General features: G+C 37.2%; 1 long non-coding RNA gene across 1 annotated transcript in view; it reads left to right on the top strand.

Moving 5' to 3' along the window:
- Window positions 1–24,253, top strand: part of LOC102157247 — a 62,047-nt gene extending 37,794 nt beyond the window's left edge. Inside the window, exons 2-4 of the long non-coding RNA XR_005379919.1 lie at window positions 12,009–12,208; window positions 21,793–21,891; window positions 23,416–24,253. This is a non-coding gene — a long non-coding RNA (uncharacterized LOC102157247). The remainder of the gene's footprint in view (window positions 1–12,008; window positions 12,209–21,792; window positions 21,892–23,415) is intronic.
- The last annotated feature ends 791 nt before the right edge of the window (window positions 24,254–25,044 follow it).

Below are 25,044 nucleotides of genomic sequence, written 5' to 3'. Positions count from 1 at the left end.
GCAGAGGGAGAAGCAGGCTCCCTGTGGGGAGCCTGATGCAGGACTTGATCCCAAGACCCCAGGATCAGGGCCTGAGCCAAAGGCAGGTGCTCAACCACTGAACCACCTGGGTACTCCTCTAGTAATAAATTCTAAAAAAACCAAGAGCTTATATGGTATTAGACATAGTAGACAAAGAGTCAAAAGACAGTGTCTTCAACAACTTCTAGTAGTAAATTTGTATGTTCTCATAGGTGAACCAGATAGAGGGGATTCTTTGAGCAGGTTCTAAATAGATCAGATACTGATATGCATATAACGTATATATATATGTACCTGACTAAGACATTCAGTAGTAGTTTAGAGGAAAGAATAGCAGGCTTGCAATAAAGTGATCTAGAATCTGGGCCCAGCTCACTAGTAATTGAATAAATTACTTACGCCTTTTGTGTTTTAAACCATATACTGATCATCACTATTATAGTATCCTACCTCCTGCAGTGTTATGAGAATTAAACAGGGGTCTATGTGCAAAATGCTTTGTAAATTGTAAATTGCAATACAAATGTTATTTCTTTGAAATTATGAGCCCTTTGACTCATAACAAGATGAAGTAAAAACTTCATCTTGTTTATTTTCCAGCTCCAACATCCCATTTTTTAACCATGGTAGTAGGCAAACAACATATGTTTGTTAGTAAAATAGAAAAAAAGACTGGAGAAGGCAGAACAAAATCCCGCCTCATACCCCTGGAGATTATTTGACTATTCTAGTTTCATCAAATGATTAAAATTCCAGGTTTCTGAGTATCAAAACTACTTGTCTGTTTATAGATTCTGTCTATAGGTAATAAGACAAAAATTAAAATCACCCAGAATTTAAATATTTGAAGGTAGTAATTTTTAGCATTTTAATCATTATCTTCCTGTTGTGTTTTTTTTTAATGCAAGAATGAATGAATGCACAAATTTGACATCCTAATATGTATACTACCTTGTAAACCTATGCCTCAGTATGCCTAAAGATTCTTTTAGAAAATGATGTTTAATGGCTCACAAACACTTCAATTAAAGCAACAATATCTGTTGCTAAGATCTATCGAGCACTTGCCAAGTAGTAGAGCTAGATATACTTTAGGTACTCATTTAATCCTCACAGTAACTCAGCAAGCTGTTTAATATGAGGAACCTGAAGCTTAAAAACTTCAAAAAACTTTCTCATTGTCACACAGATAGTATGTGACTTGAACTCAGATTTGTATCAATTCCACTGCTAGGATCCTAGTCGCTATTGACTACTGGCTCATATGGGGATATAATCTAGTTTATTTAACCAGTTTTGTATTCTTAGACATTTAGGTAATTGCTAATTAGATAATATGGAAAAACATACCATACTGTGATTAACATATTTATAGGGAGATTTATATACACAGGGAGATGACTTCACTAAGTTAGATTTCTTGAAGTAAAATAGCTCAAAGGAATTGAACGATTTTAAATACTTTAAAAAATACATATTGCTTAATTGCCCTCTAGAAATATTAAACAAATTTACAGTACCTGGATTCCTAAAATCTCCCGAACACTAGATATTTCTTTTCTTCAGTTTTGGCATAAGGTTTTGAGGTGTGCTCAAGAAGGTCATAATTCTATGTTTTTGAAGGAATAGAAGATTGTCCTTTTTGAAAATTTGGCAGAGTAGATCTTTGTTACATCCACCTGGATTGTACCTGAGGAATTAAATCAATAAATGGTTTGGTGAGAATTGGAACCCTAAAATCAGAATAGACTGAAAATTTATATTAGCAAGTGCTCTTCACCCTGATTCATTTAATTTAAGAACTTAAAGCAAATGGAAACCAGAAGGAGGATTTACTTTATCTTGGCCTGAGGGGAATATTAATGGTAATGAATCTTTTTTGTGATATATTACATTATATACATCTACACAACTTGATAGGAAGAGTAATTTTTCAATGTCATTTTTAGTTCTGGGAGATGTGAATTATGGTGCTGTGTTTGATCTTAACAAAACTTCTCTTTCTAAACTTCTTTAGATATTTGAGGTCAAAGGACAGGAGAACTAATGTTAGATAAAAATCAGAGCTAAAGGACAGCAAAGTCTAGGAAGATGGTGACCTGGGCATTTCATGACTTGGAGTATTGGTCCAGCTCCTTCATCCTTGGGCAGCATTCTTAGCTTCTTTTGTTATGTTGTCTACTTAAACATTTTGACCAAAGTAGTGATTTTCATACTGCTACATACATTCTAAGAACATTTGATTTAAATCTCAAAAGGTAATCTTTGACTATTAAAAATTCAAAAAAAATAAATAAATATAAAAAGAATAAAAATAAAATTTAAAATTCAATTGGCAGGGCAGCCCGGGTGGCTCAGTGGTTTAGTGCCACCTTCAGCCCAGGGTGTGATCCTGGAGACCGGGGATGGAGTCCTGCATCGGGCTCCCTGCGTGGAGCCTGCTCCTCCCTCTGCCTGTGTCTCTGCCTCTCTCTCACTCTCTGTGTCCCTGATGAATAAATAAATAAAATCTTAAAAAAAAAATTCAATTGGCACAAACTCAGAGTGTCAAATCCTCAATTTTAACATATTTGAGACCATCCATACACTGTCACATCAGCTTCTTTTTGTGTTAACCCTGGAATAAGACTTCCTATGCTTATATTTGAATGCCTAATGGATGTGTCATTGACCAAGAAGAATATAGTGCTTGAAAATTCTGCAAATTTCCTGGTATTCCCACATGCCTGGCCTGTTTGCACTCACCATGATGTCACCAGTGGTAGCGTCCAGAGTGACTACTTTCTCCATCACTCCTCAATAATGCACTTGACAGGATGTGTAAATGCTTAGTTTTTCACTTTGAATGCTTGTTACTTGATCTTTTTGATAAAATTGTTACATGTTTGGGGAGCTTTGTGTTTAACTTTTATGCAATACACATTTTAGATGAGGTGGAATAATTCATCCTGCCACTAGAAATGGGTTGCTGATTAAAAGCAGGACATTTAAAAAGCAAATGTGCAGATGGAAATGATAATATTGATCAGGCCCACATTTTAGGACAGACGTGCTGTATTGATTATACTCAGAGAAAAACGAGTCATACTATAAAGTACTAAATGTATCTTCAGATTTTATCGACCAAACTGACAGCAGTACACACACAAAATGAAAGCAATAGGCAGAAAATCCTTTTCAAAGTCACTATGATACAAGTTTATATTCATTTGGCAGTTCAGGGTGCTACTAAGTTTTAGCTACAGGTTAAAGTACCCATAAAGAAATAAAAATTTGGGGTACCTGAGTGGCTCAGTGGTTGAGCATCTGCCTTTGGCTGAGGTCATGATCCTGGGGGTCCTGCTTCCCCCTCTGCCTATGTCTCTGCCTCTTTCCCTGTGTCTCTCATGAATAAATAAATAAAATCTAAAAAAAAAAAACCAACAAAAAACTATCATTGAGACTTAACCTTTGTGGTAATAAAAATGCTTAAATCTTCAATATGATATATGTAATGAGATTTTTTGCAAGATACTTCTCTGTTCCATGACAAGTTACAAAACCATTTGTAAATAAAATTTTGTGAATGCAGACAGAAGGATTCCAGATTCTTTCAATATTGGATTCTTTCAGTATTGGATCCATCAAGAGGTGGAACCTATTTTCCCATCCATTGAATCTAAACTTGCCTTGTGACTTAGTTATACTAATACAATGTTGCTGAAGTTACATTGTGCAAGGGCTAGACCCCCAAAGCTGAGAATTTCTTGCCTTTTCCTCTTGAAATGCTCTGGCCATCATGAAAAGTAGCCTAGCTAGCTACTGAATGATAAGAAACTACACAAAAAGAACACCTTAGCTAACAGCTAGAACCAAAATCCAAGACATAAGTAAGACCATCTTAGACCTTCTGGCCCAGGGAAAGTCACCTGATCAATGCAACTACAGCAGTGAACCAGGCAAAATTAGCAGAAGCATGGACCATTTAATTCACAGAATAATAAAAAAAATTTTTTTAATTGTGTTTTTAAGCCACTAATCTTTGGGGTGATTTGTTATACAGCAACAAATAACATATAACACAGTAACAAATATGGGAGCAGATCAGTAACATTATCTGATAACACAATCTAGAGAGGATTTAAGAATACATCCATTGACCTTGATACATTAGCAAGAAAGCTGAAATCATATGAATTCTTTACAGTTCAACTGATGATATTGCAAATACTGTGGATCTCAGTTTTGCTTAATTTATGGTTTGCTCTGACATGCATATGTGAGGAAGATGTAATGCTCTATCAAACATATGGTTCTTAGGAACCAGAAAAAAATGGTAAGAGTTAAAATCAGTTTTCAAATACTTCTAATGTAGGCATGTCTTCAATGACTGTATAAGAGCAGTGATAGGGGCAAAAGAGCACCAAAGGATTGGAGATTCACAGAAATGTTGTTGCCAAAGTATACTTAGTCATCATATGTTGTATAAGACAGGCACTAGCTTTTAAGAAGATTCTATCATCTTTGCGCACAGTGTTAGTGGTATACAAATCTCAATTTTATTAAAGCTTACATTTTCAATTGCTGGTTTTTCAGGATTATTTGTAATGATGTGGGCAGCAAGTTACAGGACACAAGTAAACTCATACTAGTTTGGCAATCCAAGATCCCAATGAATTATAGCTAGAGAGTAAAGTGTCCATAAAGAAATAGAAACAAAATTCAGACTCAATATATAAAATAACATAAATCTAATTATTTTGAGAATTTAAAGAAATATTGGACGATGCTGTTCCTCAAGTCCATGGTTTTAAAAAAGCACCATTGAAACATCATAATTTAACACTATATGTTTGAAAATCATTTTTCCATGAAGCAATGACAGCCTGAGAAAACCTGTTCATTGATTCTCTCCACATTGAACATTTACCAATTAAGAAATGTTTCTTTTCTTTTTTTTATTTTCTAAGAAATGTTTCTAGATATTATTACTTGTTAATCATTGAAACTTCACTTTTCTTTCAAATGTCTCGACTGGTTTTCCTGAATGTGGTAGCTGTTTCTAGAGGGTCCACCATCAATCCTTCCAGCTCTTTCTATGGACATGCCATTTTCCCATTGAGAGGTAGAGCCCATTCCTCCCTCCCCTTGAACTTGGGCAGGCCGTAGTGACTTATTTGATCAACAGCATGTGTTGGAGAGGACATTCTGAAATTCTGAAGCCAGGTCACAAGAAGACTTGCAGCTTCTTCCCAGGCTTCTTGGAATGCTCACTCTTGGATTTCTGAGCTACCATGCAAGAAACTCGACTGCCCTGCTGGAGTAACCACAGGGAGAGACCACAAGTCTGCATGGAGAGGGGGAAGGGCCCAGCTAAGCCTACCTACCAGCTGTGCCTACCAAAGAATCAGACATGAGAGTGAAGTAATTTTGGTCACTCCAGACAAGGTCATCTCTCAGCTGAGTACCACTGAAGGATGGCTCCAGTTAATGCCACATGGAGCAGAATCAGCCATCTGTGTTTGGCCTGATTTCTAGACTTATAGAAATTATTCTGATTTTTTTTTTTTTTTTAGAGGGGCAGAGGGAGAAGGACAAAGAGAATCTTTTTTTTTTTTAAAGATATTATTTATTTATTCATGAGACACACACACACAGAGACAGAGACAGAGACAGAGAGAGGCAGAGACACAGGCAGAGGGAGAAGCAGGCTCCATGCAGGGAGCCCTATGTGGAACTTGATCCCAGAACCCCAGGATCATGCCCTGGGCTGAAGGCAGATGCTCAACTGCTGAGTCACCCAGGCATCCCAGACATAGAGAATCTTTTTTTTTTTTTTTTTTTTTAAGATTTTATCTATTTATTCATGAGAGACACAGAGAGAGAGAGCAAGGCAGAGACACAGGCAGAGGGAGAAGCAGGCCCCATGCAGGGAGCCCGACGTGGGACTCGATCCTGGGACTCCAGGATCATGCCCTGGGCCGAAGGCAGACGCCAAACCGCTGAGCCACCCGGGCTGCCCAACACAGAGAATCTTTTTTTTTTTTTTTTTTAAGATTTATTTATTTATTTATTTATGATAGACATAGAGAGAGAGAGAGAGAGAGAGAGGCAGAGACACAGGCAGAGGGAGAAGCAGGCTCCATGCAGGGAGCCCGACGCGGACTCGATCCCGGGACTCCAGGACTGCGCCCTGGGCCAAAGGCAGGTGCCAAACCGCTGCGCCACCCAGGGATCCCCAACACAGAGAATCTTAAGCAGGCTCCACATACAGTGGGGAGTCCAATGCAGGGCCTAATCTATCGACCCTGAGATCATGACCTAATCCAAAATCAAGAGTCAGATGCTTAACTTAACCATCCTGGTGCCCCAGGAATTGTAATTTTTTCTTGAGCCACTAAGTTTTAAGATAGTGTGCTGTATTGCAATAGATACTTAGAACATTAAATAATAATCCGAGATGATGAGATAAGCTATTAGAAAACTGTTACCACTACAATTATTTATCTTGTGAAATCAAGAATGGAAATGGAGAATACAAAATACAGAAATAAATTGAGCATCATATCTGATTTAAGATCATGTGTCTGATATGACCATGATTAAAAGCAATAACCTCCAATGTTTAATATCTTTACATTTACAAAACAGCTTTACTGTTTTCATTGGTTGTTTTTTAAATAAATATTATAAATTTGAGTTTAGTTTGCTAGTATAATAACCCCACTTTTATCTCTGGGAGTATCTAATAATATTCTACTAGGAATATTTGATCAGAAATAGTTTCTGAATTTAAAATGTTTGAAAACCATTAGCCAAAAGTCTTAGTGTTTCTTTTTAGTTCTAATATTTATAAAATATGTCACAGTAGGCATGATAGATTTTGAGTGGATTTTGATTTGAGCCACAATCTCTCTTCATCAGAGATATCAAAAAAAATTCTCCTCGGTATTTGGACAGGAAGTTTTTCTTCAAAAAAGATAGAGTCTCGGGGATCCCAGTGGCTCAGCAGTTTAGTGCCTGCTTTTGGCCCAGGGTGCGATCCTGGAGTCCCGGGATCGAGTCCCACATCGGGCTCCCGGCATGGAGCCTGCTTCTCCCTCCTCCTGTGTCTCTGCCTCTCTCTCTCTCTCTATGTCTATCATGAATGAATAAATAAATAAATAAATAACTAAATCTTTAAAAAAAAATAGAGTCTCTTAAAAACAACACCTTCCTGAATAGTGGTGAAATGATTTCCATTTTATATGCTTATTATAGCTGTAATGAATCTCAGTCCATAGATCAAAGTATGTAAGAAAAGGATCTTTATTTTTGTTTTTTTGATTTTATTTATTTATTTATGAGAGGCACGCAGAGAGAGGCCAAGACATAAACAGAGGCAGAAGCAGGCTCCTCACAGAAAACCCAATGCAGGACTCAATCCCTGGACCAGGATCACACCCTGAACTAAAGGCAGACACTCAACCGCTGAGCCACCCAGGTGTCCCTGGATCTTTATTTTTCAACAACTCAATTTTATTTCTGCTTGCACACCCATTCTGCAGCATGGTAGAACTTAATTGTGGTTAGGTGTTTGGTTTCCCTCTATCTCTACTTCCATTCTCCTTGGGTTGCATTTAAGTCCTGGAGGGCTTACTTGGGTCTAAGCCCTCAAAGCTGAATTGGACATTTGATTACACATGCATCTTCAAGGCACCCATTGCACTATCCTCGCCATATAGCCCATCTTATATGCATTCTTCATTTTTGCCTGAATGAATGCCTTTCGGTCTGGCAGGGCTTTCAGCTACATCCACTCTGTTCTAGGGCTCTTGACAATCATACTGCTGCTCCCTTGTCATGGAATTTATAAAGCTCTGTGAGGCTAAGACCTTCTCTTGCCAATTCTTAGGGGCCTATTCATAGAGTTGGGGTCCAATCTCCTTTACTCCAAGATCCCAATGACTTATCTGGGAGTTTTGCTGTCTCAAAGGAGCTTGGTTCTAAGAAAAAAGTTGTGTGTTCTGATTACCCCATCCCCCCAAGAGATAGTCAGAGACCATATGGAGGGGAAAGCCTTGCTGTTACTCTATGTTTTTTTTTTTTTTTAGTTTGTTCTTTTTTTAAAAAAGATTTTATTTATTTATTTGAGATAGAGAAGGAGAGAGAGAGAGAGAGAGAGAGAGAGAAAGCACAAGCAGTAGGGAGGAAGAAGTATGCTCTCCACTGAGCAGGGAGCCTGATGCAGGGCTCCATCCCAGGACCCTGGGATCATGACCTGAGCTGAAGGTAGATGCTGAACTACCTGAACCACCCACCGTGTCCCTCTACATTGTTTTTATATCATGAGTCCTTACTGGTCTGCAGAGGTTCTTTACCTTCCTAGGTTCTTGGTGTCCTTAGTGTGTCAGTTTTTCCATGGCATCTTTAGGCCTAAATAAACAAATAACAAACAAGTAAAACACTAAAAGTCTAACAGTTCCATTTATTTAAATAATTCAGTTCAAAAAGGAAGATAACAATAGCAGCTTAAAAATTTAAATATGCCACAATGGTCCTGTAAATTCATCGTGGCACTTAACAAACTGTGGGCATGGGCTACTGAAGCACAAAATCCAAAAAGACTCCCACTTTGGTGTTATAGGAGTCCTGAAAGGCCTTCCTATTTGATTGGCAGTAGTGAACAGTGGGCTTGTGTTCAGGTGAACAGGATAGGGTGGGGGGAAAATGCCATACAAACAAGTAAGTCCACTCAGGAAATCACAGCCGTTATAAGTAGTATCAGAACAAGAGACTTATTACAGGAAAGGGAAGAAGCTTGGTGAAGTGAAGTTTCGGAAGGAGGAAATGAGTAGAGTGTATAGAGTCACTAGCCAATCTGTTGTGTGGGTGAGGAGAAGCCAAACACATAGGTCACAAAATGTGCGAGCTCACGGAGGGGCTGCTGGAAAACTGTTAGCCCTGTGGGTCCATGGCCACGTGTCTGGACTTGAGGAAAGATACGTTCACATATGTGCAGTGATGATAGAGGGGAGAACTAGGAGAGCTGAACAAATAAAGAAGAACTTTATTTAGGAAGATCAGGAGAGGCCGTATATAGCTAAGTAAATAGCTTCCAAAGAGAAGAGAGACCACATCAGATTCCAGGGGCTGGAAAGTTTTATAGACAGAACATAAAACTAAAGAAGCTCTCTTGAGAAGGATTACCTATCTTGCAATAATTTGCACCTCTTTTATTGCCATAACCTGCGCTAAAGTAGCTACTAATGTTCTCAACAAGAATGATCGTCATGTCAGTTGCTAAGAATGAGGGAAATCAGGAATAAATGGTGTGAGGAGACAGAGTCCTATTTCCCAGTTCATAAATACAAGAGGTAATCTTCAAAAGCTCTGATGGTCACAGGAAAGGTAGTGGGTTACTTTATCGTCACATTTCCAGACAAACCGGGTCTGTGAGTTCTATTAGAAGCCATCACAGTTGTAAAAGCCAATAGACATAGATAGGATTGCCCTGCCACATAAGTCAATTCTTAATTTCATGGGTATATTATAACAAAAATATGAATTAAGTGTTTGTATCTTTAAGTCACTTTACTTGTACTAAAAGGATTCTGGGGTGGCTAAAAACCACAGACTGCAGTTACTGATGCATAAAATCTTGACAAATTTGAACAGAGTCTGCAGAAGATGGCATTAGTCAACAAATGCCTGATGACAATCACCAACCCTAGTGGCATAAAACAACAAGCATTTATTTCTTGTTCACACATTTGTGTGTCAGCTGGAGTTCAGGGGCTCAAAGCTCTGGGTGAGGGCTAGGCTTAGGTCCCTTCTATAAGTATTCATTTTAGATCCTGAGTCAAAGGGGTAATGGTTACACACTGGAAGTTCTTCTCATGGCAACTGGAAGTCCAAGAGGATTAGCCCAACCCCACAGGCACACATCAAGCCTTTGTGTGTGTGTGTCATGTATGCTGACATCCCATTGGTCAAAGCAAGTCACATGGCCAAATCCAACATCAATGAGGATAGAAGTATGTATTCCTCCCATGGAAAGGAGAGGGGTGAATATTTCCTTAGAAGCAATACGATCTAAGATGCTTTACATATTATTTCTTATTATTCCTCAAATTTTAAGTTACATAAGTATACTAGCAAAGAGAGATGAAAATGTATACTCTATCCTTGGAAGTCTCCAGTTGGCCCTGTTTCCTGTGCAAAAATAATGGGTTTTAAGGTGTCAATATACTGAAGAACAGCTGTTGGTGTAAACGACTGATAGTCTTTGCTGCACAATTCCAAAGAAACTGCCTGCATTTCCAGAACGACCACATGAGAGATTTAATGTCTTACAATAAAAATGTTATCAGATAAAGATGCCTTTGATATCAGTCCTTAAGTTAAATTTCTGAATTATTTTTAGTTATAGCTGGCAAGCTGCTCCAAAGAAAAAGATAGAAGGATTGAAGTTTTTAACATATATGTCTATTCTCAATAGCCTTCCAAGTTGTTTCTAAAAATGAATTCCAGGGAAAATCATACTTCTTATTTTCCACTGTAGTATGTTAATGCTGGCACGTGAGTTCTTGAGAGATTTCAGAGAGGAGAACATTTCCTGTCATGAATAAATGGTTGAGATTTGAATTAACCCATGGACATTGATGGATCACTGCTTTTTGTCATAATCATTAGCCTGTAATCCAGGTTATCCAGGATCTGTTCCCAATATACCTTCCTAGGTCTATCTCACATGACTCCTTTTCATGTATCTTTATAAAATTTATGACATGTTGCAAAGTGTCAAGTATTATATATGACTTTCTCAAACAAACTAGATCAATTGTGCCACCCAAATATATCCTGTATTGTGCTTTTTTCCTTCGCCTAGGCTTGAGCCATCTTAGAAGAGTGACCCCCATCATGTGCACTATAACCTTATCCATTCATTTAAGACTTAAAACAAAAATGTACCTCCTTTAAAAAGTCTCCTAGAATCCCACAATCAGAAGTGACTTCTCTCTAAATCCCACGTCATTCCTTGATCAATTTACAGTTAACATATCCTGAATGCTTACTTGTGTCACTGTGCTAGGTATCGTTCATAGCATTTATAGTCTAGTGAGAGGTGTTAATCAAATAATATTTTCTTATGTATATACCACAACCTTTCTCACCTTATACTTCTATTGTTCAAATTGCTTACCTTCATAAGCACTGAAAAAATAATTGAAAAACAGTGTCTTAACATCTGTATACCCTTTGACACCTAGTACCGTGCCTTGCACTGTTACTCAAATATTCAGCAAAAATGTTTGATGAGTGAGTATTCTTGGTGCATTTCATTTACTGCCTTCCCTCTTCTCCCAGGGGAGGCAATTCAAAGGAGGTATGTTACTATTAAATTAACTACTGTAGAAAAATTCATCCAAAATTGAAGCACACGTTTTAAAATATATACATGTATCTTCATTACTGCAGTGGTGAGGATGGAGAAAAATCTACAAGATGAAAATCCAGCATTTGCCTTATTAGAAATGCAAAGTGTCCCAGGGTAAGATTACATGAATTTCAAGAGACTAAGTATCAGGTGTCCAGTGTCCAGACTTGCAAATCTCACATGGATAACAGTAAGCTCTCCCTAACCTTTATACACCTTCTGTGATTAAAAAAAAGAGCAAACCACAAAGAAGTGATATTCAGGCATTTCTGGAAATAGTTGCATTCTGCTACAGTCACTGTATAATAGTATGCTTTCTGGGTCAGCAGCCTTTTCCTTGTTTCCTATTTATTCAGGCTTCAGATCTGTGCCGTGGATCATAATTAGGAATGTGGTCATTCTTTCCCCAACTCGGATTCAATTAGCCATATGTTACAGGCAACAAACACAGTGGCTGTCAAACTTTAGCAATTACCAAGGGAAAAAAAAAGGTAGTGAGGTCAAAACTGTGGACTTTTAAAGGCTCTTCAAGTAGAGGTGACTCCTAATTATGAACCATTAATCAGAATTTTGTCTGGTCGTTCATCAGTCATCTCCATGGACCAGCTCTGGAAATATCAGCCTCTCATTCACATGGGACAGAAGCACGGAGCTCTTGGAGCAAAGGTATCAGAAAACGGACTGAGTAAATATGCAATTCTGTTTACATTCTTCATCTCAACAATGAAGAAAAATCAATAGGCTTACAGAATATGGCAATTGTACTTTTAAATGAAGGCTCTCTAGAAGGTAGGTGGTTGGCTTTTTGTTTTTTGTTTTTTCTCCCTCAACTCATAAGGGCTGATTCCAAACAAGTGATTTTTTATGCTTAACTAGGGCTGTGCTGGGTCAGCCCTGCAGTGGGAAAGCCTTGGCGTGGAGGGTCACCACGAAATTCACTTTCCTTGAAAAAGGTGGAATTGAATCTAAGCATTTGGAATTGAAACTGTGTTAGTTCCCAACTTTTCTTCTCTGTTACATGCTGATTTATTAGAGAAAGAAGTTGGAAATCCTGGGAGTAGAGAACATTTTAAAAAGTAGTTAAAAGAAAATGAGTGTTGAAGCATGTGGTTCTTGAGAAGAAACTCACAAAATGAGGTAGGCTTTGTGAAGATATCTACCACTTTAAAAAAAAAGAAAATCTTTTTAATTTTTGGCTAACCTACCCATTCATGCTCTTCTCTAAAGAAGAAGGGACTGACTTACAATACAGCCGCACTCCAATTTAAAATAACATTTATTCAACAGCAGGTCTGCCTCCTAGGCTTACTTCCGTATAGAGAAGACCTATTGTAAATCTCACTAATTTTCCCAAGAGTTCTACAAAAAGTGTTTCTTCATGGTGGGTTTGAGTATTTTATCCACTATATTTTAAATGTCTCAAACGATGTCACTTCAAATCATTTCCCCTCGGAGGTTGCTCTAGTCTGCAAAATATCTTCATTAAGAGATTTCTCTAGCATTTAACTTGGAACTTTTTTGTTCTATCTACCATCAGAAATATTTCCTTTTCGCCAAGCCTTGACCACTGAACTTTATTCAAGGAGCTGGTATGCTCTAGCATGAGAAAGGTGGTTATATTTTCTTATAACATTAAGTGGCTTTTTAAAGAGATTTGTTTATTTATTTTTAAGATTTTATTTATTTGAAAGACAGAGAGACTGTGCAAACGGGGAAATGGCAGAGGGAGGGGGAGAAGCAGACGCCCTGCTGAGCAGCGATCTCGATGGGAGGCTTGATTCCAGGACCCCAAGATTATGACCTGAGCCAAAGGCAGATGCTTAATGGCCTGTGCTACCCAGGCACCCCAGATAATTTAACTCAATGGTACTGAGTACATGAAAATTTCCATTTTATTTCTTCTGTTCCAGGTATGTCTACAGAGGCTAGTTTTGAGATTTTTGTCAAGGAAAGGTTGAGGTTTGGTTGGGGGAGAGTGAAGGCCACTTGCAAGGATTTTTATTTTTATTATTTTAAAATATTTTATTTATTTATTCGTGAGAGACAAACAGAGGGGCAGAGACATAAGCAGAGGGAGAAGCAGGCTCCTTGCAGTGAACCTGATGTGGGACTCCATCCCAGGACTCCAGGATCATGACCTGAGCCAAAGGCAGATGCTCAACCACTGAGCCACCCAGGCATTCCTGGCAAGGATTTTTAAAAATAAGTTTAATTTTCTCATATCAAATAGAGATTTTTTTGAATGTCAAAAGGTTGGACTTTAATCTAGTGGGATGGAAATTGAGGAAAGCAAGTCTACAAGAATATATATATGACCATTTATAATTTTTTCTCTTTTCTCTAGGGGAAAACAACTGGGAAAGCATCTTACTAAGAATTTAGGGCACAGATTTCTGACCTTTTTAAGAACCTCTACCAAAACACTTGAGCTTTAAGCACGTCTACTTTAATTTTAATAACTTAATTGGAATGACAAAGGAGGCAAGGGTTGTCAAAGCTGATACAGTAAATGCCTATGGAGGACAGGAGGCTGCTCCACGGAGATAATTTACTTAGCTCCATTGCTCCCTCCTGTGATGGTGACCAACAGGGTGAGGATCATTGCTGCTGGCTCTCTCATGGGTTTTAAGTGTGTATGCCCATACTGACAGTTCTCCTACATAAGGGGGAGGTCCTAGAAGGTCCATCAATGATGCAGCAGAAGAAATTTTTTTCTACTAGGAGAGTTTAATTAAAACTACATGCTGTTCCTTCTCTTCTGACAGTCTTTACCGTTCATAAAAAGGAAACTCCCAAGTCCTTCATTTAAATCGGTGAGATGATAGCTTTGGTGAAGATTGCTGTGTGGGCTGCAATATAAGATTATTTCAGGCACACTGCAAAGACCATGGCTAAATTTAATAGGCCATTGGGCTCCTGCAAGTGTCAGTGTCATTGGTCACCAACCCAATTCATATGGAAGGTTTCTTTAAGCTTTTCAGTTTGGGAATTTGAAGTGTATATGGGGAATTATTTCCATTTGCAACAGCATGGATGGATCCTGAAGGCATTATGGCTAAATGAAATAAGTCAGACACAGAGAGACAAACACTGTATAATCTCAGTTATATGTGGAAGTTAAAAAACAAACAAACAAACAAAAAAACCCAACCCACAGACTCAGAAAACAGGTTGGTGATTGCCAGAGTTGGGGGTGGTGTATGTGTGTGTGGGGTGGGCAAAATCGGTGAAGAAGGTCAAACAATACGAACTTCTAGTTATAAGATAAACAAGTCATAGAATGTGATATACCGTATGATGACTATAGTTAATAATACTGTGTTGTATATTTAAAAGTTGCTAATTGAGTGTCTGGCTGGCTCAGTTGGTAGAGCACGTGACTCTTGATTTTGGGGTTGTGAGTTCAAGGCCCACGTTGGATGTAGAGATTACTTTTTAAAAAAAGTTGCTGAGAGAGTGGACCTAAACGTTCTCATCACAAGAAAAAATTTGTAACTGTGTATGGTAATGGATGTTGACTAATCTTGTGTTATTCATCTTACAACATATACATATGTCAAAACATTATGTTGTGTGCACCTATAGTTAGTACAATGTTATATGTCAATTATATCTCAATTAAAAACATAAAGAACCATCAAACCCCCTATTATTACTAAATTAATTAAATTTCAAGAGATATAATTTGAAAAAATAATAGAACATACAAAAATGTGTAAAATAAAAATGTGTGGCTTAATAATTTATCCTAAAGCAAACTCTAATGTAACCACCACTGGGATCAAGAAATAAAATCTTAGCAGTACTTCCAAAGCCCGGGTCATATCACTTCCATCTCCCCTTGGCTATTATGAAATTACTTCCTTGCTTTATTTTTTTTAAGATTTTATTTATTCATGAGAGACACACAGAGAGTGGCAGAGACACAGGAAGACGGAGAAGCAGGCTCCCCCCCGGGGAGCCTGATGTGGGACTCAATCTCAGGACCCCAGAATAACACCCCAAGCCAAAGTCAGATGCTCAACCACTGAGCCACCCAGGTGCCCCTGCTTTTCACATTTAAATGTGTAACCTATCCAAAGTTGGTTTTTCTGAATGATGTGTGATTGGGTTTAAGGCCCATCCCACTCTTACTCCTCTCCCAGTGGGAATATCAATATTCTCAGCAATATTTATTTATTTATTTTATTTTTTATAATAATTTTTTTTGGTGTTCAATTTGCCAACATACAGAATAACACCCTGTGCTCATCCTGTCAAGTGCCCCCCTCAGTGCCCGTCACCCATTCACCCCCACCCCCCGCCCTCCTCCCCTTCCACCACCCCTAGTTCGTTTCCCAGAGTTAGGAGTCTTTATGTTCTGTCTCCCTTTCTGATATTTCCTACCCATTTCTTCTCCCTTCCCTTCTATTCACTTTCACTATTATTTATATTCCCCAAATGAATGAGAACATATCATGTTTGTCCTTCTCCGATTCAGCAACATTTATTTAAAATTATGCTTTCCCTACTGTTTTGAACTTCAATCTTAGACCTTCAGGAATTGCTATATACACAAGCCCATTTCTGAATCTTGTTTTTATCCCATTATTTTGTCTGTCCTTTCATCACCACCATCTTGTCTTAATTACTGTCACATTAAGGGAAGTATAAATGTCCTGTGGAGTAAGGCCTCTTACCGTGAACTCTGTCAATGGTACTCCACTATTCCTAGTCCATTGCATTTCCATATATTTCCATTTTGGAATCAGGCTGGTCCATTGCATTTTCATATATTTTCTAGAATCAAGTTTTCAAATTCCATAAAAACATAAACCAAAACACATTTAAATATCCACCAACATAAGCATACACATGATAGACATAAACTAACTAAAAAATTGATTGGGGGCAGCCCGGGTGGCTCAACGGTTTGGCGCCACCTCCAGCCCAGGGCGTGATCCTGGAGACCCGAGATCCAGTCCCACGGTGGGCTCCCTGCGTGGAGTCTGTTTCTCCCTCTGCCTATGCCTCTGCCTCTCTCTCTGTCTCTCATGAATAAATAAACAAAATCTTTTAAAAAAAAATAAAAAATTGATTGGGATTTTAGCTCAGATTGCATTGAATTTATAAAACAATGCAGAGAAGATTTACATTTTAATATTACGTAAATTCATGAACATGGTGCAGTCTGTCTATTTAATTTGGTCTTCTATAATGTCTATCAGTAATGTTTTACAGTTTTCTGCATGGAGGTCCTGTATGTCTTTTGTTAGATTTGATGTTTGAGGTGCCTGGGTGGCTCAGTCAGTTGAGCTCTGCCTTCAGCTCAGGTCATGATCCCAGGGTCCTGGGTTCAAGCTCTGCATCAAGCTCTCAAACTCCCTTGCTCCGTGGAGAGCCTACTTCTCTCTCCTGCTCCCCTTGCTTGTGCTCACTTTCTCTCTGTCAAATAAATAAATAAAATTTTAAAAAAGATTTGATGCTTGATAATTTGAGTTTTGTTTAAATAGTATTATTTAAAAATCTTGTCTTATGGCTGTTAATTTCTGATATCAAGAAATGTTTTCCAGTGCATCTGGAACTTTTAGAAGATAAAAGAATTCTTCATGAACTAGGGTAGGAAACTAAATGCTTTTGTGTATTTTACATAGCAACCTTATTGAACTTTCATTAATGCTAATTATCTGTAGTTCTTTTGGAATTTCTTTTTTCCCCTAGCTTTACTGAGATGTAACTGACATATAACATTGTGTAAATTTAAGGTGTACAAAATGATGATTTGGTATATTTATATATTGCAAATGATTAGCACAATAAGGTTAGTTACCACATCCATCACTTTACATGGTTATAATTTTTGGGTGTGTGTTGAGAACTTTTAACATCTACTGTTCTCAGATATACAATACAGTATCCTTAATGTACTCACCATACTATACATTACAATCCCAGAATTCACTTAACTGGAAGTTTGTACCCTTTGACCACCTTTACCCATTTACTCCCTGCCTCTGGCAACCATCAATCTATTCTCTTCCTATGAATTTGATTTTTTAGATTCCATATATAAGTGAAATCATACAGTATTTGTCTTTCTCTGCCTGACTTACTTCTTTTAGCATAAAGCCTTTAGGTTCATATACATTGTTACAAATGGCAGGATTTCCTGTCTTTTTATGACTGAATAATATTACAAATGGCAGGATTTCCTGTCTTTTTATGACTGAATAATATTTTATATATATATACACATATACATATATATCACAATATACATAGACATCACATTTACTTTATTCATTTATCCTTTGATGGATACTTAGGTTCCACCTATGTCTTGGCTATTATAAATAATGCTGCAATGAATATAGAAGTGTAGATAGCTCCTTGAGACAGTGATTTCATTTCCTTCAGATATATATCCAGAAGTGGAATTTGCTGGATCATATGATAGTTCTATTTTTAATTTTTTGAGAAACTCACATACTGTTTTCCATAGGGACTATACCGATTTACATTCCTTTTTTTGGAAATTCTACAAACACATACATGTATCATCTGTGAAAATTGAAAGCTTATTTCTTCCTTTTCCCCTTTCCTCAATCTTTTCCTTTTCTCTCTCTCTCTCTTCCCCCACCTTTGTTGTTCTTTCTGTGTTAGCCATGTTGCCTTTTTGTACTCGCTGGGACCTTCCATTCAATGTTGAATGTGAGTGGTGATTGTGGACATACTTGCCTTCTTTCAGGTCTCAGTAGGAGAGCTTTTACCATTTCACCACTAAGCTTAATGCTTGCCGTATGTTTCCTGTTGACACTTTTTTGGAAATAAATTTCCTTTTCTCCTAGTTTGCTGAAAATTTTTATTACGAATAGATGGTTAATTTTATCACAATATTTGTTCTGTTTATTAAGATGGTCATATGATTTTTCTCTTTTGTTCTATTAATGTAATAAATTACACTGATTGACTTTGTTCAATCAATCTTGCATTCTTGGAATAAACTCAAGTTTTTATATTTTGGTAAAATATCATTTGGTAATGTTTTATTTAGGATTTTTCAATCTGTGTTCTAGGTGATATTGCCTTGAGACTTTTCTTTTTCATAATGTTTTTGTTATGTTTTGATATCAAGGCTAAGAAGCTCCCTCAAAAATGATGGAAAATAAATAATCCCTTGTTTACTGCTCTCTTCAAAAGTCTGTTTAAATGTTTGGTAGAAGTCACCAGGAAAGCCATCTGTGCCTGTAGTTTTTCTCTGTGGGAAAGAATTAAATTAAGAATCCAGTTACTTTAATAGTTACAAAACAATCTAGATTTTCTATTCTTGTGTTAGTTTGGTAACTTGGGTTTTTATCTATGTCATTTAAAATTTTAATTTTATTGGTATAAAGTTTTTTATAATTTCCCCTTATGATCATTTTAATGTCTGTATGATCTAAGGCAGTAGTCAACAAACCACAGCTCTCAGGTCAAATCTGGCTCATGGACTGTTTTTGTTTGGGTCAGTGATCTAAGAATGATTTTTATATATTTTTTTCTTTTTTTTTCTTTTTTCTTTTTTTTTGATTTTTATATTTTTTAAAGGATTGTTAAAAACAAAACAAAACAGGGATCCCTGGGTGGCGCAGCGGTTTAGCGCCTGCCTTTGGCCCAGGGCGTGATCCTGGAGACCCGCGATCGAATCCCACGTCGGGCTCCCGGTGCATGGAGCCTGCTTCTCCCTCTGCCTATGTCTCTGCCTCTCTCTCTCTCTCTCTCTGTGACTATCATAAATAAATAATTAATTAATTAAAAACAAAACAAAATAATAACACACAAAAATATATGACAGATACCTGAATTCCTGCTCTTATCTTAATATTTCCTCTATTTTAAGTGTTTTGATTTTTTTATTCTCAACTATCTTCTTGAGATGCCAATCTTTGCGGATATCCTGTGTGTATTGAAAAAGTCAGATTTGCTATCATGTTATTCAAATCTTCTATATCCTTACAGATTTCATAGCTCCTTATTCTATGAGCTAATGAGAATTGTGTTAAATCTTTTTCTTTTATTATGGATTTGAATATTTATCCTTATAGTTCTGGTAAAGTTTTGCTCTACATATTTTGAAACAAGGTTATTAGATATATTTAAATTTAGAATTGTTACACTTTCTTAGTGAGTTGAATCTTTTATTATTATTAAATGGGATGGAGGATAAATATATTCTAAGCAATGGGAACAAATAATAAAAGATCGATAGGAGAAAATGTGAAACGTATTTTGGGAGATGAAGTTATATCATTTAGTTATATTGTGAAGTCCATTTAGAGAAATAGAGGAAAAGGAGGCTGTAAAAATATAAGGACCATCAATCAACAGGATTAATTGACATCTATAGGCTACTTCACCCAACAAGAGCAGAATACACATTCTTCTCAAGCTCACATACAATATTCTCCAAGATAGACCACATTCTGAGCTACAAAACACACCTCAACAAATTTTATGGAATAGAAATCACACAATGCTGATCTCAGGTCACAATAAAATTAAGCTAAAAACCAATAACAAAAATTTGGAAAATCCCAAAACATGTGAGTAAGGAACACTCCTCTTCTTATTCTTATTCTTGTTTTTGTTCTTCTTCTTCTTCTTGTTTTTCTGCTTCTTCTTTTCCTTCTCTTTCTCCTACTTCTTCTCCTTCTTCTTTTAGGAGGTGGCAGAGGGAGTAGGAGAGAGACTCTTAATCAGGCTCCACGTCAGAGCAGAGCCTGAGGTGTGTTTCCATCTCATAACTCTGAGATAATAACTTGAGCAGAAACCAAGATTAGGACGCTTAAATGACTGAGACACCCACGTGCCTCTAGACACAGATCTTATAGTTTTCACAAAATTAACTCAAAATGGATCATAAACTTCATAGAACACAGAACTATAAAACTCCTAGAAAATAACATAGGAGAAACCTGGCTGATCTTGGATGGGTGATGACATTTTAGATGCAACACCAGAGGCATGATCCATTAAAGAAATAATTGATAAGCTAGATTTTATTAAAATAAAAAACTTCTGCCCTATATAAGATACTGTTTAGAAAAAAATAAACTACACACTGGAAGAAAATACTTGGCAAAAGATACATCTGATAAAGGACTGTTATCCAAAATATAGAAAGAACTCTTGAAACTCAACAATAAAGAAACAACCAGATTAAAAAATGGGCAAACTGTGTGAAAAAAATACCTCTCAAAGAAGATATACAAATGGCAAATGAGCATATGAAAAAATGCTCTACATTAGGGAAATGCATAACCAAATCAATGAGATACCACAACACACCTCTCAGAATGACCAAAATAAACACACAACACCAAATACTTGAGAGGCTATGGAACTAAGGAACTCTCATTTATTGCTTGTAGGAATGAAAAATGATACAGATGCTTTGGTGATTTCTTACAAAACTAAACATGAAAAAAAAAAAAAAAACAACTAAACATGCTCTTACTACGATCTAGCAGTCACGTTCCTTAGTATTGTCCAAAGAAGTGAGAAACGTTTGTTCCCACGAAAACCTGCACATGGATGTATATAGCAGTTTTATTCAGAATTGGCGAAACTTGGAAGCAACTAGGATGTCTTTCAATAGGTAAATGGGTAAATAAACTGTATTACATCCAGACAGGGAATATTATTTGGTGCTAAAAAGGAAATAGCTAACAAGCCATGAAAAGACATGGAAGAATGTTAAATACATGTTACTAAATGAAAGAAGCCAATCTGAAAAGCCTACATAGTATATGATTCCAACGATATGGCATTCTGGAAAAGGCAAAGCTATGGGAAAGTGAAAAGATCAATGGCTGCTGAGGTTGAGTGAGTGGGGCTGAATGAATAGGCTGGGTACAGAGTATATTTCTTTTCTTTTAATTGTATCTATACAAGATGATTGATATTAACTAAACTTACAGCAGTAATTATTTCACAATAGATGTAAATCAAACCATCACGCTATGTACCTTAAACTTATACAGCGATATATGCCAATTTCTCAATGAACCTGGAAAAAAAATAGATGGAGACTTTATTTTTGCTTTAAGTGACAGAGGAAAGAGATTGTATCTAAGCCATTCACAGATTTTTTAATGCAGTTTTTCTTACCTAAATTCAAGCTGGTCACAATCCCAAGCAATTAAAGAAGACTTTGATTCGAGGCTTTACAACATCTTTCAATACCTTTACAATGAATAAATTATCTTGACCATCTAATCTTAAACATTCCATTTTAATAATTTTTCTCCCATCTTATTTCATTTTTCTCGAGAATTAAAGGAAGTCAACTTTTATAAACAAAAATAATGAACAAGTGATTGTTTATTATCCCTACGTGAAAATATTCGTGCTAGGTTTTCCTGTTTTCTTCTGAACGGTGACCTCTGAAATGAAAACAACTGACGGAAAAACAAAAGTAAAAGTCTTGCCTCAGACCTGGCTCAGGGCCAGAGGTATGTATGTTCTAATTTTTACCTTTAAGAGTGGCTGCGGCGTGATTCTGGTTTGGTGGGTGGAGATGTTAAAGTTAAGATTCAGCCGTGCTAGACTTTCGAAGGGATTTGTTTAACAACACTTGGGATGAAGCCAGCTAAAGAAGGGTTGGTGGGACAAACCAAGAAGCATTCTTTTAACTATAAAGAACAAACTGTTGTACCAGACAGGAGGTGGGGGGAGAGTGGGTAAATTAGGTGATGGGGATTAAAAACCACACTTATCATGATGAGCACTGAATAATGTATAGAATTGTTGAGTCACTATATTGTACCTGAAACTAAGGAACACTGTATGTTAACTATAGTAGAATTTTAAAAAATAATTTTAAAAATTTTTAAAAGGGAAGGGTTTGGTGGGAAGGTCAGCAAAGGAGGGGCCCTGCAGGTTCTATATGATACACAAATGCTCATCTAATGGACAGAAAGCCGCTCTGAACTTTAGCCTCAACAAACAGTGCCTTACCTAACAGCGACCAAATCCATAGCAGTTGTATCTGCAGTGATGTGTTGGAGACTGAACTATTTATTTTTATTTCCCTGAATAGGATCCCATCTTCCCATCAAGTTGGTAGTAAGGGTTCAGAAAAAGACAGTTTCCAGCTGGGATGGGACACTGGTGTCCTTATCTGACAGAAGAGATATCTATTACATGACTGGTTCTATTCCCTGCTCAACTACTTACGTGTAGTGAGGCCATAGATAAATTACTTTATCTGTCTCTGCTTTTTTTTTTTTCTTCTGTATCTGTAATCTGAAGATAATAGAATTATACTGCCTCCTTATACACTTTAGTGACACACTTGTGAAGATAAATTGAGTCTGAATTGTAATGTGTCTGCAAAGTCCCAAGAGCTCTGGGAATAAAGGCTATGTATAAATAAAAATGTATTACAAATGCTTGAATATTAATAAAGGCTTTTATATTTTACCCTTATGGCACTCTAGAAAATCATAAATGTTAAATATCAAATGGATCTTACCCCCACCCCAAATGATACTTCCCAAAGTCTCTAAGTTAGTCCCTAGGGAATAACCATAAAGGAGATAAAATCTGTCTGTGCCCTCGGGTTCGACATCTCAGGATGATGCATTTATGCTACCACTGCAAATGGATTTAGGGTTTTCATGGGCTTTCTGCCTCCATTAAAAGACGCTCTCAGCCAAGGATTTCATAAATGTGTCCACTGAGGTAGAAGAGACTGACAGACCGAATGTGTTATCTTTCAGTATTTTTAAATTTCTAAAATAGTACACAGTCTTTGGCCAGATGGATTAATCTGAAATGGGATTTTAAGATTTCAATTTGAGTATCAGTTGGGAGGCTCTACCTTGTTTGTTTTCTGATAGTGGTAGGGGTCAAGGAAGGGAGGAAATAGCAAGCTGGAGCTTTTAAACTCTTACTACATTGGTATAGGTATTTTAAAAAATAACTCCAGTTTTCTTTTTTAATATTTTACTTATTTACTAATGTGACACACACAGAAAGAGAGGCAGAGACACAGGAGGAGGGAGAAGCAGGCTCTATGCCGGGAGCCCGACGCAGGACTCGATCCGGGACTGCAGGGCCGCGCCCTGAGCCAAAGGCAGGCTAAACTGCTGAGCCACCCAGGGATCCCCAATAACTCCAGTTTTAAACACTTCATCAGCCATAAAGAGACACTATCAAGTGCACCTTTTACAGGTGGGAGTACTGAAGCTGTCTGCAGTCACACACCTAGGAAAAAGCTGAACTGAGCTCAGATTTGAACCCAAGCTTCTTTGACTCCAAAGTGCTTTTCTTGCCATGTACAATAATGAAACAAATCACAATTATACAGAACTACTCCTAGGATTAACTGTGGACTCAATTCTTTTTGTTTCACCCATGCTGGTCAAGCACACACCTTTTGATGGTAACAAGTCTCCATGTCCACACGAAAATCGACATGTGTATATTCAGCATGTTCTCCAGAAATGATTATGTTGTGGTGAAATGTCATCAATAGATCTTTGGTATCTTCCAAATGCTTTTCAGAATTTCATCAAATTGAATGATGAATGTCTTTTAATTAAAAATCAGGGAAAATTTAGCAATGTAATAATATGTTTATGTATGACTCAATTTGTAAGCCTCTCCTCTCTCAGCAATTTCCTTGACATGTGTGCAGCCTTTTCCTGAATCTCTTTTTACTGCAATTATAATGTATTCTTTTGGTTCTCTTGCTCCTTCTTCAGTAAAGAAGGATATTTTATATTTTTATATTTTGCTGGCTCTTTTTTCTCTTTAACATGTATGTCTCCCAGAGCTCTTATAAAATTCTGTTATGTTTTTCTTTCCCAATACTCGTTAAGTGTTTGCAATCTTTATGTTGGCTTTCATTTCTTTCCAGCATGAAGCTTGGTTCAGGCAATTCAGGCTTGAATTTCCATCCATTCCTCCCACCCCCTTGCTTTTCTTTATACTTATGCTTGTCTCTCTCACAAATACATCACACATGTATCCCATTCAGTCTTAGCTCTGTGTTGCCCATAGTATGGTAAATTATCATATCCCAGAATTCACAGTCTTTGAGAGTTTTTTTCTATAATATTAAAAAAATTTAAAGTGAGAAACATATATCAAAGGTAAATCCCCCCCCCAAAATTGATAATACATAGGAAAGTGTGTTAGTTATATTAATAACTGATAGTAATCAAGTAGAGTCATTATCCAACTTTGTCTATATCATTTTGATTTCTTATGTGTCTTCTCTCATCCATGAGCTTCTCTCTACTCATTCAGTTCTTTGCTCACTGCCATGTCATGACTCAGCTGCTTGTCAACAAAAGTATTAATTGGGACCAGTGATGACATGTTCTCTTGTCTCATCCACTTACTTCACTGTCATTACTATGATCATTTGGTCTTTTATTCAGAACTCTCTCTAACCTAGCAAAACTATTTTTTAAAGATTTATTTATTTATTTGAGTGAGAGAGAGTGAGAGAGCAAGAGAGCACATGTGTGTGCATCTGCATGTGTGGGGGCCCCGGGGGGCAGGGAGGAGGAGGGGCAGAAGGAGAGGGAGAGAGAAAATCTCAAGCAGACTCCTCGCTGAGAGCAGAGTCCGAGGTGGGGCTCAATCTCATGACC

The sequence above is a fragment of the Canis lupus genome, chromosome 27, assembly GCF_011100685.1.
Source record: "Canis lupus familiaris isolate Mischka breed German Shepherd chromosome 27, alternate assembly UU_Cfam_GSD_1.0, whole genome shotgun sequence".
In the NCBI taxonomy this organism is placed as follows: Eukaryota; Metazoa; Chordata; class Mammalia; order Carnivora; family Canidae; genus Canis; species Canis lupus.
Note: the sequence above shows the minus strand (reverse complement) of the source record. Positions and strands in the feature narration are given on the sequence as shown.